The sequence below is a fragment of the Pleurodeles waltl genome, chromosome 3_1, assembly GCF_031143425.1.
Source record: "Pleurodeles waltl isolate 20211129_DDA chromosome 3_1, aPleWal1.hap1.20221129, whole genome shotgun sequence".
Lineage (NCBI taxonomy): Eukaryota > Metazoa > Chordata > Amphibia > Caudata > Salamandridae > Pleurodeles > Pleurodeles waltl.
In genome coordinates, this window is record NC_090440.1 from 701,414,220 (window position 1) to 701,429,870 (window position 15,651).

Sequence of the window (15,651 nt, forward strand, 5' to 3'; positions counted from 1 at the left end):
CCCTTAAAATGTAGTCTGTCTTCATGCATATCTAGTACACACACAATCTCTCAAACACAATTCACACTAGTCAAGGGCATCCTTTACATAACCCACACATGCCTCAACCCCAAAGAGCTCTGACAGACACATCGTACCCGTACAACCTCACACATGCACATAACTATACATTTCCCTCCGACCTCCGCACACACCACCAAAACCCCTCGCACACACTCCCACAAACCCCAATCCACACGCCCGTCAACACTGCTGCAACAGACCAAACAACACTTCCTCCCTCAAGCTCTGATTTGTGGCCAGTACTGGTCTTCCGGTTGACTTCCATAAAAGTGCGTTTCCTCTACCACTGGCTTCCAGGACCAGGCGGTTTCCTTTCTTCCCCCTGTGGCGCAGATGGTGGTGGCGTGGGGAGGGGCTGCGGATGGACACGGGAGGGGTCCCCAGGCTCAGCTCCTGGAGTCACACTCCAGGCAGGGCAGCGCTGATGGGATAAAGAGGTGACGAACCTTTTGTTCTCTCGGGGGGCTTAGGTCAGATATGAATCTGAATACACTCTGCCCCCAGTGCGCGGACGTGGGGCTCGTGGTGGGTGCTTGGACCTGACGGGGCCAATCAACAAACAGCTTCCTCCTTGATCCCCAGGCGGGCAGGGGGCTCGACAGGTCATAAGAAAAAAGAATGCGAGACAACATTGTGCCGCGGATGCGCGGAGAATAAGGTTATTAAGTGTGCGACGTGATTGGTTTAGGTGGGCCAACCGATGAAAGAACATGTGCCCCGGGGGTTGTTTAACGTCTTCATGGAGCAACGGTTCTAGATTAATGAGTTTAGGCTCAGAAGAGAGACATGAGTCAGTTTAGACCCGGGCAAGTCCCTGCATACTCCACATGGCTTTGACACCGAATGCCTGTATCCCAGGGTAGACTGTACCCTAGAAATAACTAAACCCCAGAGCACACTGCACCTTAGAGTAGGCTGCCCCCTGACAAAACCGTACCTACCATAGACTGTACCCCAGAGTATACTGCACTCATGGTGGAATATACTTGTATTGGAAATGTATTTATATAGTGCTTACTACACCACCCTCACACACCCTCCTCAAACTATCAAAGCTTTGTCTCTACCCTCTAAGTTTCTTCTTTGCCTAACCTCTGTACTGAATCACTCGCTTCAGCAGTATGATATCGCTGAAGGAGTGGAGGGTCATTATGGGTAAGTCATGGCACCTCCACACACACTGCAAAGAGAACAAATAGTGCATATATTTATACAGCTTACTCTTTATATTCCTGGTTCACCTGACACCCAACAACACCTTTCAAATACATCTCACCACTTACTTTGGTTTATGTCATCCATCAAAGCGGCCTATCTCACAATTCTTCAGTGGCTGTAATCAATAAAGAAATGGCGCAGAAACACAGTCCTTGACAAATGGCGACACAGTTCACCTATTTGTGATTAATTCTAAGCACACCTACAGTTGATGCTCCAATCACATAAATTCTACTAGACATGATACTAATCTGAACATAATATTACACCACATGAAGATGTAGACAGCAAAAACTAGTGCATCTCATGCTCATGTGACAAACATACAGATAGGAACCAGAGCATTTCATTTAACAGAGCATTTCATTTAACAGATACAAACACAGGGAACCAGAACATCTCATGCTGTCACATAGGGAGCTGTGCATCTCAAGCTTTCACACACAGGTGGGTCAGAGTATCTTGTGTGTGCCTTTTATACAGCTACATAGGGAACCAGAATATCTCATGCTGTCGCGCAGAAGAACCAGAGGATCTCAAGCACACAGGGAGCTTAGCATCTCATGCTGTCACACACAGGGACAACCACATCTCAATGTGTTACAGAGACCACTGCATCTAATGAAGTTACACCTAGAGACCAGAGCTTCTCATGCTGTCACATAGGGACTAGAGCAGTGGTCTCCAAACTTTCTAATGCTGCGCCCCCCCCAGTTGCAAAAATAAAAATCATTGGGCCCCCCCCTCAGGAGTTTTCATAATTATTTTATAAATATGGCAATGTTTAAATATGTCTAGACCTATTTACACATTGCAGTTCAGTACTGCTACCTTTTAAAAAATGCAATAACATGCTTCTGCTTAAAACAAAGGCCTGTTATCTGTGTAATGTTGCTTTTGGCCAGAGTCTGGCACCCCCCCTAGGATCACTTGAGGCCCCCCAAGGGGGGCCCGCCCCCCAGTGTGAAGACCTCTGGACTTGAGCATGTCATACTGTCACATACAGACATCACATCATCTCATACTGTCACACAGAGGGGCCAGAGCATCTTGTGTGCCTTTTATACAGGTACACAGGGAACCAGAACACCTCATGGTGTCACACACAGGTACCATAGCATCTCATGCTGGCACGCATAGCAACCACACCTCCTCATGCTTTAAAATTCAGTAACGATACCATCCTATGTGCTTGTAATAGAGGAACACAGAGAATCAGAACATCTTACGCTGTAACATAGAGGGGCCAGATTATCTCATGCTATCACACACAGGGACCATAGCATCTCATGATGTCACACACACGGACCAGAGCATCTCATGTTCTCACACACAGGTATGAGAGCAGAACATACTGGCACACACAGGGAGGACAGCATCTCATGCTGTCACCCAGAGGGACCAGAGCATCTCATGCTATCACGTACAGGCACCACAGCATCTCATGCTGTTACATACACTCACCATAGCATCTCATGCTATCATACACAGGGATCAGAGCATCACATGCTATCATGCAGAGAAACCAAATCATCTCATGCTGTCACATAGAGGGGCCAGAGCATCTCATGCTGTCACACAGAGGGACCAGAGCATTGCAGTGTAGGCTGTACCCCGTGGTAGGATCTGTACCCCACAGAGTGGACTGCACCCCACAGCAGACTCTATCCCTGACTAGTTTTCACCCTAGAGATAACTATACCCTAGAACTGCATACTGCATCACAGAGTAGACTGTTGCCCAGAGTATACTGCTCCACAGAGTAGAACATAGCCCAGAGTTTACTGCACCACAGAGCAGACTGTACCCCAGGGTAGACTGTTCCTAGAGCAGTCTATGCCTTAAAGCAGACTATAATAATAGAAGACTGTATTCAGGAGCAGACTTTACCCAAGAGAAGAGTCTACCTCAAGGTAGTGTGTACACAAGATTTGGCTGTTTTTTTAGAGTAGACTTTAACCCCATGGTAGAGTACCTGAGAATAAACTGTGTTCTAGAGTAGCCTGTACCCCAGAGCAGACTGTACCCAGGATTAGAGAATACACCAGAGTAGATTCTAATTCTAAGGAGACTGTACACCGTGGTAGGCTCTACCCCAGAGTAGACTGTACCTAAAAGTAGATTACACCAAGAGATGACTTTGTCCTAGACTAGACTTTATCCAAGAGTGGAGTCTTCTCCTGCGTAGTCTGTACCTTAGAGCTGGCTGTTTCCTGGAGCAGACATTATGCAAGAAGAACCTGTACCCTACGGTGGGCTGTACAGGAGAGTAGATTGTACCCCCAGAATAGACTGTACCATTAAGGAGACTGTACTCCATGGTAAACTCTACCTCATAGTGGACCATACCCTAGAGTAGACAGTACCCTAGAGTATACTGCACCACAGAATAGACCAGGTGTCTCCAACCAGTCGATCGTGAGTTACCAGTAGCTCAAAGGCACATTACATTCAGTGTAGGTTGCAGCCTTGAGTTCATTTTTAAGTAAGCACAGGGTGTAATTTGTCTTTTAAAATTAAGGGAAAGCTGTGCTTATTTTACATTGTTATCATCAGGCTGCAGCTAGCAGGGCCTAATAATGAACAGTGCTCAGTCACATTTATGACACAGGCTGGGGCACAGAGGTGAAGAAATGGCACATTGAAGTATTTAACTCCTAAATAAAAGTCCTTATTAACTCAATATTGGAAAGTGTGAATTAAATGATGTTTCTGAATGCCTTTAAGTGGAAAATGAAATGTTACCTTAATGATTAAGTTAACTCTTCATTTTCTCCCATTTCAAAGTGTTGCATTTACACAATCAGCAGGCTCTTGCTCCCAGTGGCCAATAGACACTGTGCCATATTTATAATTTAAAAACACAGTCATTTTGTGGAATGGGAGAAATTTAAAGTGAAGAAAATAATTCTATGAAATGTTAAGGGCCTGATTTAGAACTCGGCGGACGGATTACTCCATCACAACGATGAGGGATATCCCTTCCGCAGAAATCTAAATCCCATAGGATAGAATGGGATTCAGATTTTGGCAAATGGGATATCTGTCACCATTGTGACAGAGTAACCCGCCCGCCGAGTTCTAAATTAGGCCCTAAGTCTTAATGTTTTTATTCACTTTCAATTAAGCCAATTAAGTTTTAATATTTTATGAAGCATGTTTCTTCACTTTAAACTCCTCCCATTTAAAAAATGGCTATATTTTCTTTTATAAATATTGCAATGTGTCTTCAGGCCACTGGGAGCAAGATGCCTGCTTCTGTAAACATGACACTTAGAAATTGGAGAAAATGTAAAAAAAAAATGTTTTATGTAGGCCATATAAACGAAGTTAAATCTTCAGTTTACTTTTCTCCCATTGCAAAGTGTGGCCTTTACACTTCCAGAGCCTGGGAGACATGGTGCCATATTTAAAACTGAAAAATACAGCCAATATTTTAAGCGGAAGAAAATTAAAGTGCACACAAATGCCCCATATTCTGAACATTTTTGCAGAACATTTTTCTGCTTTTAAAGTTTCTCTCATTTAAAAAAATGGCTGTAGGTTTGTGTTGTACATGTAACGGTGCACATACGACAAAAGGTATGTTCTGTGCCACAAGTACATACAACACAGGTTCTCAGTCACCCATACACATATATCCCATTCATACACACAAATGTTCATACATCCCCAAAAGCCATGCTCCAACTGACACACAGTGCAGCCCTGTCATAGTGCTCCTAGTCAAAGTCTTTCATTCAAACCACAATATTTGGCTCTATCGGCATTAGGCTTAAAGTCAATGAAACTGGATGTGGCGGTGTCTGATAAGTCAAGTTGCTTAGCCTTCAGGAGCTCACAATGATTTTCGCTGATCAAATTAAGCTTTTGCTATAAAAAGAGTTGGAGACCCTTGGGATAGACTGTACCCCATAGGAGACCCTAAGCTAAAGAAGACTGTACCTAGAGGAGATTGGGCCTCAGAGAAGACTCTGGGGGTTATTACAACTTTGGAGGAGGTGTTAATCCGTCCCAAAAGTGACGGTAAAGTGACGGATATACCACCAGCCGTATTACGAGTTCCATAGGATATAATGGACTCGTAATACGGCTGGTGGTATATCCGTCACTTTACCGTCACTTTTGAGACGGATTAACACCTCCTCCAAAGTTGTAATAACCCCCTCTGTCTCATATGGAGCTGTCCCTCTAGAGTAGACAGGTATCCAGAGTAGAACCGGACTTTAGGCTTGAGTGATCAGATTCCCTCTTACTGCTGGCTGTGGCTCTACCCTTCAGTAGATTGTATGCCAAAGTAGAATGGACCCCAAAGTAGACTACACCCTACAATAGACTGTACCTAAAGAACACTGTGCCATCAAGTACACAGTACCAGGGTAGACCCAATAGACTCTACCCTTAGAGGATAGCACCCTTGAGTAGACTACACCTTAAGAGTAGGTTGTATGCTAGAGAAGACTGTACTCCAGAGTACACTGCACCCCAGAGTATATTGTACCAAGAGTAGACGTTACCTTAGGGTAGACTGCACCCTAGTGCAGACTACATCATAGATTATACTGTGACCTAAAGTAGACTTTATCTGAGGGGACATTGTACAGCAGAGTAGATCGCACTCTAGAGTAGACTGTACCATAAGATAGACTTTACCCACAATAGACTGTACCCCAGAGTAGAATGCACCCTGCAGTAGATTGTGCCCTAGAGTCGTATGTGCCCTAGAATAGACTGTACCCAAGAGGAGATTGTACCATTGAGTAGAGTGTACCCAATCTAGACTGTACCCCAGAGTAGAATGTACCAAGAGTTGACTATGCCCCAGGGTAGACTCTACTGCAGAGTAGACTTTAACCCAGAGTAGACTGTGCCCTTGATTAGACTTTGCCCAGGATAGACTGTACCACAGAGTACAATGTACCCTTGAGTAGACTATGCCCTAGTGTTGACCACACCCTCTAGTAGAGGGTATACCCAGAGTAGTCTGTACCCCAGAGTAACTGTGTATGACAGCAGTCTTTACCCTTGAGTAGAGTACCCAGAGTAGATTGTATCCTAGAGTGGAATGTACCCCAAAGTGCATATCCTACATTAGACTGTATGTAGAGTAGAGTTTATCCTAGGGTAGATTCCACTCCAGAGAAGACTATACCTTGGAGTAGACTGTATCCCAGTGTAGTCTGCAGCCCGAGTGTTCCCTTGCCTCACAGCAACTTCCTACAATCTGGTCCTGACGCTGCTTAGAATTACTTCAACTATGTTGCTTGCACTGTTTAGGAGAATCTGGTGCTGACATTGCTATAATGGTTACAGTCTGATGTTGGCACTAAAGTCTAGTGTGGCACTACAGATAGCCTGATGCTTTCCCATTACATAGAAACAAGGGATGGTACTGCCAAGGGCCTGTTGTTGACACTGCTTAGCGGCAGTCACTGCAAAGATCAATTTGTTGGCACTGCACATAACCTAGTAATCGCATTGCACCAAGTGGGGTGTTGCCCCACTAATGGTACGCCTCATTATCAGGTGTTGGTGCTCACCATGTTGGCACTGCTTGGATCTGGCCCTTGTGCAGGCATTTTGTAGGGTCTGATGCTTACTCTGCTCACTTGCTAATGTAGACACTGGTCAGAACTTATTAGCACTGTTCGTCTCCAGTTCTGGGCTCTGCTGGTTTTGGAGTATGGAGTGCTCACTCGTCGCCTGTTCTGGGCTCTGCTCGTTCTCCTGTAGGGACTGCTCAAGCTCTGCTGTTAGTACTGTTTGGGACCCACACAGCCTGGTAGTTGTACCACTATGAGCTATACCGCGCCTGCTCTAGACACTGCTCAGGCCCTGATGAGACATCATCACTGCTAGGATGGTGCTAAACCTACAGGTCATGGTGTTGGCACTGCTGGCCATTGTTTCGGCTTTCGTGATCCTGGTGCTGACACTGCTGTTGTGGTGTTAGCACTGATTGCCGTGATGTTCAGACTGCTGGGATTAGTGTTGGCACTACTGGACCAGACACTGCCCAGAGTTTGGTGCTAGTGCTGCTCATAGATTTATACTGACACTGCTCAGGGCGAGCTTAGCTTCTTGTGTGCCTTTAGAACTTTACCTAGAGTAGGGTTTATACCTCGATCGAATCTACCTCAGAGTAGACTGCACTCGAGAGGAGGCTGTACGCTCGAGTATAGTGTACCCAGAGTAGGCTGCACCCTAGAGTAAACTGTTTTCTAAAGTAGACCGTGTCCTGCAGTAGATTGTACCCAGAGTAGACTCAACCTCAGGGTAGACTGTAGTGCAGAGTACCCTGCGCCATAGAGCAGTCTAAATCTTAGGATAGACTTTACCCTAAGTAGCCTCTTGTGCAGTGTAGACTGGACCCTAAAGTAGACTCTACAGCAGAGTAGACTCTACTGCAGACAATACCCTGTAGCAGACTGTGATGTAGAATGGACGGTACCCACAGTAGAAGCTGCCCTAGAGTAGACTTCAGCCTATTATCAGGGCCACTGAAATTATACGATTGTGTGGTGTTTTTCACATAATTATGGATTTGCTGCATTTGCCACATAACCTGTCATATAATCTGCATATTTTGACAAAAAAAGTGTTTCTAGCTCAAACGGTTCACAAGTTACTAAAAACGCAGCAACTCGTGTTGCTCTGCAGTGGAAGGCCCTTTCCAAAGGTTGACTGGTCACCTTTCTGTTGCTTATTTCTATATTTTAGTATCAAACTGCTACTCCTGAGGTGCAATCTGTGCCCCGTGTTAGCAAGTGTAAAAATGACAAAATAGTGAAGTAATATTGTCACAAAAGGTGGCGCATTATGCCGCATAATTTGCCTTTTCGTGCTGCGTAATTTAATCAACCCTGCAGCATAATTTGGACATTCTCTGCCACATAATTCCAGTGGCCCTGCCTATCATAAACTGTACCGTAGAGTACATTTTACCCCAGGATAGATTCTACCGCAGACAGGACTGTACCCTAGAGTACACTGTACCCTCAAGTACAGTGTACCCATAGTAAATTGTACCCTCAAGCAGAGAGTACCCGGAGTAGATTTTACTCCAGAGTGGGTTAGACCATAGAGTAGAGTGTGCCACAGTAGACCGTGCTCTTGAGTAGATGGATGTCAGAGTGAACTGTACCCTAGAGTATACTGTACTACACTACACTGTACCTACACTACACTGGGGTAAACTCTGTCTAGAGTAGACTGTATATCAGTGTCACCTGCAGCCCAAATGTACCCTTGTCTGATAGCCACTGCTTTCTACTGTGTACTAGAGCAGTATGTACCCTTTAGTAGAGCACCCAGAGAAAATGCTACACCAGAGTTCCTACAGAGGACGGTATCCCACAGAGTATACCCTACAGTAGACTGTATGTAGATTCTACTGTAGAGTAGAATTTACCCTAGGGTAGACTATACCTTGGAGTAAATATATCCCAGTGCACAGAACACAACGGAGGGGAGAGAGGGCCTACTCATTATCCATCCTCCCTACGTAATCAAGTCAATCACTAAATAGGATAAGGAGGAAAGGCAAATGCTTTAAAAGATACAACAGTACAGCCTAAAGGGGAAACCACACTAAGGCCCTCATTCTGACCCTGGCGGATTGAATCCGCCAGGGCCGAGGGCAGCGAATGCACCGCCAACAGGCTGGCGGTGCATTCATGGGCATTCTGACCACGGCGGTAACGCCGCGGTCAGAAACGGGAAACCAGCGGTCTCCCGCCGGTTTCCCGCTGCCCATGGGAATCCTCCATGGCGGCGCAGCAAGCTGCGCCGCCATGGGGATTCCGACCCCCTTCCCGCCAGCCTGGCTGACGGGAACGGGTGTCGTGGGGCCCCTGCAGTGCCCATGCCAATGGCATGGGCACTGCAGGGGCCCCCTAACAGGGCCCCACATTGCTTTTCAGTGTCTGCTTAGCAGACACTGAAAAGCGCGACGGGTGCCACAGCACCCGTCGCACACCTTCCACTCCGCCGGCTCCATTCGGAGCCGGCATCCTCGTGGAAGGCGCTTTCCCGCTGGGCCGGCGGGCGATCTTTTGCAGATCGCCCGCCGGCCCAGCGGGAAAGTTGAAATGCCCCCCGCGGTCTTCTGACCGCGGGGCGGTGTTTGGGCGGTTTCCGCCCGGCGGGCGGCGTCCGCCGCCCGTCCGGGTCGGAATGAGGCCCTAAGTTCTTAAAACTGCCCTCACCCACTAGTCGTGACATGCTTCATCATCGGGCTTGCTACAACATCCCAGCGATAGCCAACATCAGGGATGGAGCAAAAGGAAGGTAAAGACAATACAAAACATAAACTTAGGGATCTACTCTGCAGAACACATATGCCAATTTAAACTATCTCATGGGTGTCCAGTGCTAATTTTATTCATGGGCCTCCTGGATAGGATTAAAAACTCATACCATGGTGGTGGTGGTGAAATTAGTGCCCATTCACCCCTATCATCTGGTCTTCTGTCTGCTGGAATCAATGATCTCTTATCAGTATCCGTCTTCTCGGAGTCGCGAGTGTCAGAGAGAAGTGGCGCCTTACCCTTGATGAATGTGCAACTACAGGACGGCATTCCCACGACGCCGCCATTTTAAGAAAATCAAGTAAAGAAACTCAGAAATTCTGTGTGTGTTTACTTGTAAAGGACGATTTCGTCCAGCATATCCCATTCCACAAAACTACAAATACAGGTACAGGATATTGTGGAAGGTATCCAAAGTCCTGAAGAAGGCTGTCCGACCCCTCTGGGCCATATTGAATGGCCAAAACATGTTGACAGAGCAGATGATAGGGTGAATGGGCAGTAATTTCCCAACATCACCAGCATGATACAAGTTTTTAGTCCTATCTAGGGGGTCCATGAATACAATTAGCACTGGACACTCATGAGATAGTTTTAATTGGCATATGTTTTCTGCAGAGTAGATCCCTAGGTTTATGTTTTGTATTGTTTTTACCTCTCTCTTTTGCTCCATCCCTGACGTTGGCTATCACGAGGATGTTGTAACAAGCCTGATAATGAAGCGTGCCACAACTAGTGGGTGAGGGCAGTTTTAAGAACCTTGCATTGTTTTCCCTTTAGGCGGTACTCTTGTAGCTTACAGACTGATGTTGGCACTAGGATCTAGAGTGGCACTGCAGAGAACGTGATGTTTTCCCTTGAAATGGAATCAGGTGTTGGTGCTGCTGAGGGTCTGTTGTTGACAGAGGCAGCTCCTTCGTAATGGCAAAGGCGCGTCGCTCCACTGGCTAAACCAGGAGCTGAAAAATAAAACGATATTTTACTATTGTTTTATTTTTCAGCTGCTGGCTCAGCCAGCATGTATAGGTAGGGGTGGGGCTGTGCCATGGGAGCGGGGAGGAGGAGTGGAGTGCACATTTTAGTTTGGCTGGCCGTCTTAGGCCGGCCAAACTAACATGCACACTTAGGTTTCTTCAACCTGGCTGTGTTGCACAGCTGGGTTGGAGAAACTGCACAGACTACCACTCACTGTCTGAGCGTCAGGCAAAGCCACTCAGACCAATCTTGACGCTGCTGTCATGCTAGGTATAGCATGAGAGCAGCAGCAGGATTGCATGGGTGCCTGTGCTGGTGTCCCAGGGACGTCCTGGACACCAACACCATTGAGAGTGAGGTGATGGCAGCAGTAAAGGTAAGTTTTATTTTTAATTATTATTTTATTCCCCTCCTTCCCCCTGCTCACTCCTCCCTGTGAGGTATGTGGTGGCTGCTGTCGGTTGTTGACGTGGCTCGGAGGCAGGCACTGCAAAGCTCCATTCAGTGGTATTTGCAGTGCTCAGCTTTTATTGTTACCCACGATTAGAGCATGGCACTGCTCATATTCATGTGTTGGTGCTCAACCAGGTGTTGGCACTGCTCCGATCCTGGAGTTGGCACCATTTGAGCCTGATGTTTACTCTGCTGACTGCACAGCGCAGTGCTTTCCACCAGTTCTGGGCCCCGCTCGTTCTGCTGTTGGCACTCCTCAGTGCCTTGTGCTCATATTGCTCTGGACCCATGTTGGCACTTCTTAGCCTGGTGGTTGTACTGTTTAGAGCTGTAGTGACCCTGCTCTAGTCTTACTACAGGCACTGCTCAGACCCTGGTGTGACATCAGAACTGCAGGGGTGCTGTTGATCCTACTGAAAACCTTGCAACTCACATTGTGTCACCCTGTGTCACAGAAATCAGCTCCCTTCTCACTGTCACTTGCTGAGGAGCCAATATCACAGTTCACATACAATTGGCTGTAGAGACCTGGTAGCCTGTAAAGAGGAGTTTCCCGCTAATTTTTGGAGGCTCTGCGCATTATACATTTGAAGTATGAAACCTCTCCAAGACATCGGCAGCAGGCTAGGAACGTTTATGTTTTATGCAGCAAGAAGGGGTGGAGGGTTGAATTTAAAGTCCCTCTGGCTGTGTTTGGCTCTGCGCCTTACCCCCTCCATGGTCCTGCCCCCCTACTCACTCATATTTTTCAGAGGGTGGTAGGCCTGCAACTGGTTGCGGGGTGCACTGCTGGACATTGTTTTGACATTGATAGTCCTGGTGTTGGCTGCTGGCCCTGGTGTTAGCCCTAACAGCCCGTTTACTGCCCATAGCTGTTCATGGCATTATACCAGCCCCGCTCAGCACATACATGCAGCTGGCACAGCTGAGCCAAGATTTTTTTGTTTTTCTTTTTTTGCATTATTATATAGCGCAGACTGAACCGGAAGGTACTGGAGTTCTTTACATGAACACCAGTTACATTACATAAGGACACATTCATTTTCTTGTTGGCACAGGGAGAGATTAAGGGCCTGATTTAAAGTTTGTCAGAAGGGTTACTCTGTCACAAACATGACTGATATCTCGTCTGCCAATTACGATCTCCTTAGGTGGACGGAATATCTGTCACGGAGTAACCCCATCCGCCAAACGCTAAATCAGGCCCTAAGTGACATGCCCAGACCCGCGGGGAGGTGAACCTACCCTGTGAACAGAGGTCGAGGCTCGCCCCTGGTTCCCCAGTTGCATAGGAAGGCAACTCTGGCCATTACACCATGTTGGTGTTGTGATGCTGCGCTCAATGCTGCCTCGGCTGGGACTGCTAGTGACGCTGTTGCCTCGCTCATTTAGAGGAGGCTCTGGGCCGGTGTGACGTCGGCCCTGCTGGGGCTGGTGGTGCCGTTTCTGGGCTTGGAGTTGGCATTCCTTGGCCTAGCATGGACGCTGCCGGGCCTGGCGCCGGCGCTGCCGAGGGCCTGGTGTGAGGACGGCCTCGCTCTCACACCAAGGGCCTTGTCTCTGCTGAAGTGTAAAGCCCTGTCTTTCTCTCAGACATTCAATGTCTCCTCTTGTTCTGCTGCCGGGTTCTGATCACTGAGTAACAAAACACAATATCCTCATTGTGCTGCCCAGCAACATCTGACCGGCTCATCCACGGCGGAGCCTCTTGTGGGAGGCGAGAGGAAGGCAGCGGGGGAGCTCTGTAAGGGGGAGCGACGGGAAGGGGGCATCCCGCCCGGCCACAGACGAGGTGAGACCAGGGGAAGGAGGAGGCGAGATACAGTGGCGTAACACAGCACAATGGGGCCCACTTCTAACGTAGTATCGAGCCACTGAGACTCAATTAGCTCACAGAATTTTTTTTTAAATAACTCAATCAATTAAAAGGCCTTAGTGCGAAGAGTGGCCTCCTGAAGGGGGTTCCCCCTGAAGAAGTCGCATGGGGTTAGGGCGCGTGAAGTGTGGGCGCCCCTGGCCCCTGGCGAGACACAGCAAACACAATAAGCGGGAGCTAGAGAGACAGAAAGTACAAAGGAAAACGAAGAGCGGGTGAGTGCAGATAAAGGGACGCGAGGGGCGACACTGCAAAAGGATGCACATGACAATCGGCGGATTAAGTGTACACATACATGGAAACTCTCCTATCCACTTTACTCCTTTTTTATTAAAGTCCCAACTACTTTATTTTAGTTGTCTACCACTTAAAATTGCCCCCACTTGAGTGTAAGTGAGTACAGGGGCATAGCTTGGGCTGTAAGAGTGCGGGGATGGGGGTTTGGGAGCTTCCGATTTTCCGATAATCTGATTGGCATGTAATGTTTAAATGCATGATATGACAAGCGGGGTGCATGAGAGGGGCCTAAGGGGCAGTAAATGTAGTATAGGCACGGAATGAACACGCAGAGGCAGGGTGATGCAGTGGAAGAGCTTTGATCAACCTGGCATTATTTTGCACTAAAGACCCCGCCCGTTTCCCCGCATAACTCTTTTATACTTCCCGCAGACGCTATGTCAGTCAAACCATTAGGATCCATGGAATGAGGGGTCGACAACCAGCCCCCGCCAAATCGTGACATGGTGTCGCCCTATGAGGGGCAACACTACAGTGGAAAGGGAGACGAATAAAACATTTTCTAGCTGATGTGCCAAGAATTTTAAATTCTATTAAGGACACGGAGTGAGGGTTATGCTTCTCTTTCTTTACTGAGACATGTACAGCAGCCAATAACTTTGTATTATACTTTAAACTACATCACCTATGAACCCCTAGCCCACTGTCTCCAAAAATCACATGGTCCCCAGCCATCTATTTAGCTGCCAGGATAGTCCTTCCTCTTTCTTTGCTGCTGCAGCAGCACAAGATAAGTACTAACCTTTTGTTTTATTCAATTGTTAGATGTTCATTGGGTATTGTATATTTGCCACCTTATTACGCAACAGAGGAACTCTGCTCAAAGGTTTTCCTTTGGGCACACCAGTCGCGTTTGCCAGAGTGGAGTGGGAGCGGGGACTTGTACGCGGCTCTGCCGCGCTCAGAGAACTCGTCCTCTTTCACTTACGGCATTCGCGCATGCGCCCAATCCAGATTCGGATGATTTTCTAGTTCAACTGGATTTGCATGCATCGGAGAGTTGGAAAAGTGCTGTGATGCCGATTTTGAAACCGCTTTCCCCCTGGAAAGTCTGATGTGGCTGAATAAGCATATTAGGGTTTTGCTCAGGGATCAATGCAGGTGCTCCCTCCACCTTGATTGTGAAAATTCTGGCAGAGACAATTTATTTTCTGTTATTCACCAGTAAAGAAACAGAAGCATAATCTGAAGCCTCCGGTCCTGACACAGAATGCGGAGTGATGGGTCGGCGATGAATACTGCCAAATTACAAGTTTGGCGGTTTGGCCAAAGCCAAACTGCTGATACTCTGCCTGTCCCACTGCTTTTCCACAGTCCGCCGGGATGGAGGTGAGTACCTCCAGCACGGCCGAAGCCGTAATACTGCTAGCGGTAATACGATGCAGGAGACCACCAGCATTTTACTGGCGGTCACACCGCCAGAAAAAGCTGGCAGTCTTGCATCCTGGTGACAGAAATAAACATCCCTATCGCCAGGATACTCTCACACACACTTCCACATACCTGCACACATGCATTCACACACTTCTACACACAAACACACCCCTACTCACTACACAACCTACACATAAACACCCATTCACACTTATATACATTCACAAACACCGCAATCATGCACACATTCACTCCCCCTTCCAGCGCATACCCACATTCACTCCCCCTCACCCGCATGCACCCATTCACGCCCCCTCCGCACTGCACACACGCACTCCCCCATCCAGCCACAAACACCAACATACACCTACCCACCTCCCCCGTATTAACAACACTCACACATGCATTCACACACGCACACACCCTCTCCACCTCCCCTGTCGGATGATCACTTACCTTGTCCGTTGAGGAGGTCGTCCAGGAGGGGATGGGTCCCGGTGCTTCCACCGCAAGCAGCGTCCCGCCATCAGGACACCGCCACGCTGTATAACGGGTCGTAATACGGCGTGCGGCATCCTTTTTGGCTGGCGGTGCCAGTGGTGGAACCGCCTCTTCCCTGCCGACTGCTGTCGGATTTCCATCTGGCTTTGGGAGGAAATCTGAAGCAGTCGTAATGCGGCAACTCTTTGGGCACTCGCAGCTTTGGCGGTCTTGAAAAAGACCGCCAAAGTCATAATGAGGGACAATATTTAGTAAAATAACCCATGTTTTTGAGGACTTTCAAAGCAGAGAGTGAGTGCTTGTGTCTGCATCTTTGTCTGCGTTTTGTTTTTGTGTGTATGTAAAAATTCCTGCTGAAATCTGACATCTCACAACACCTGACTTAAAGCACCTGTACCCAACTATTTATCAGAAAAAAACATTTATTGGGGTGGAGTGGGTGTAACCTGGCAATACCCCTCCCCCCCCATTCCCTTGAAGCTACACCCTTGATTCAATAGAGAAAATACATTCATCCGTTTTTTCCTGATTCCAAATGTTGGCAAGTATATGACAGTACAAGAGAGGGCACAAAAATGAGAGAGC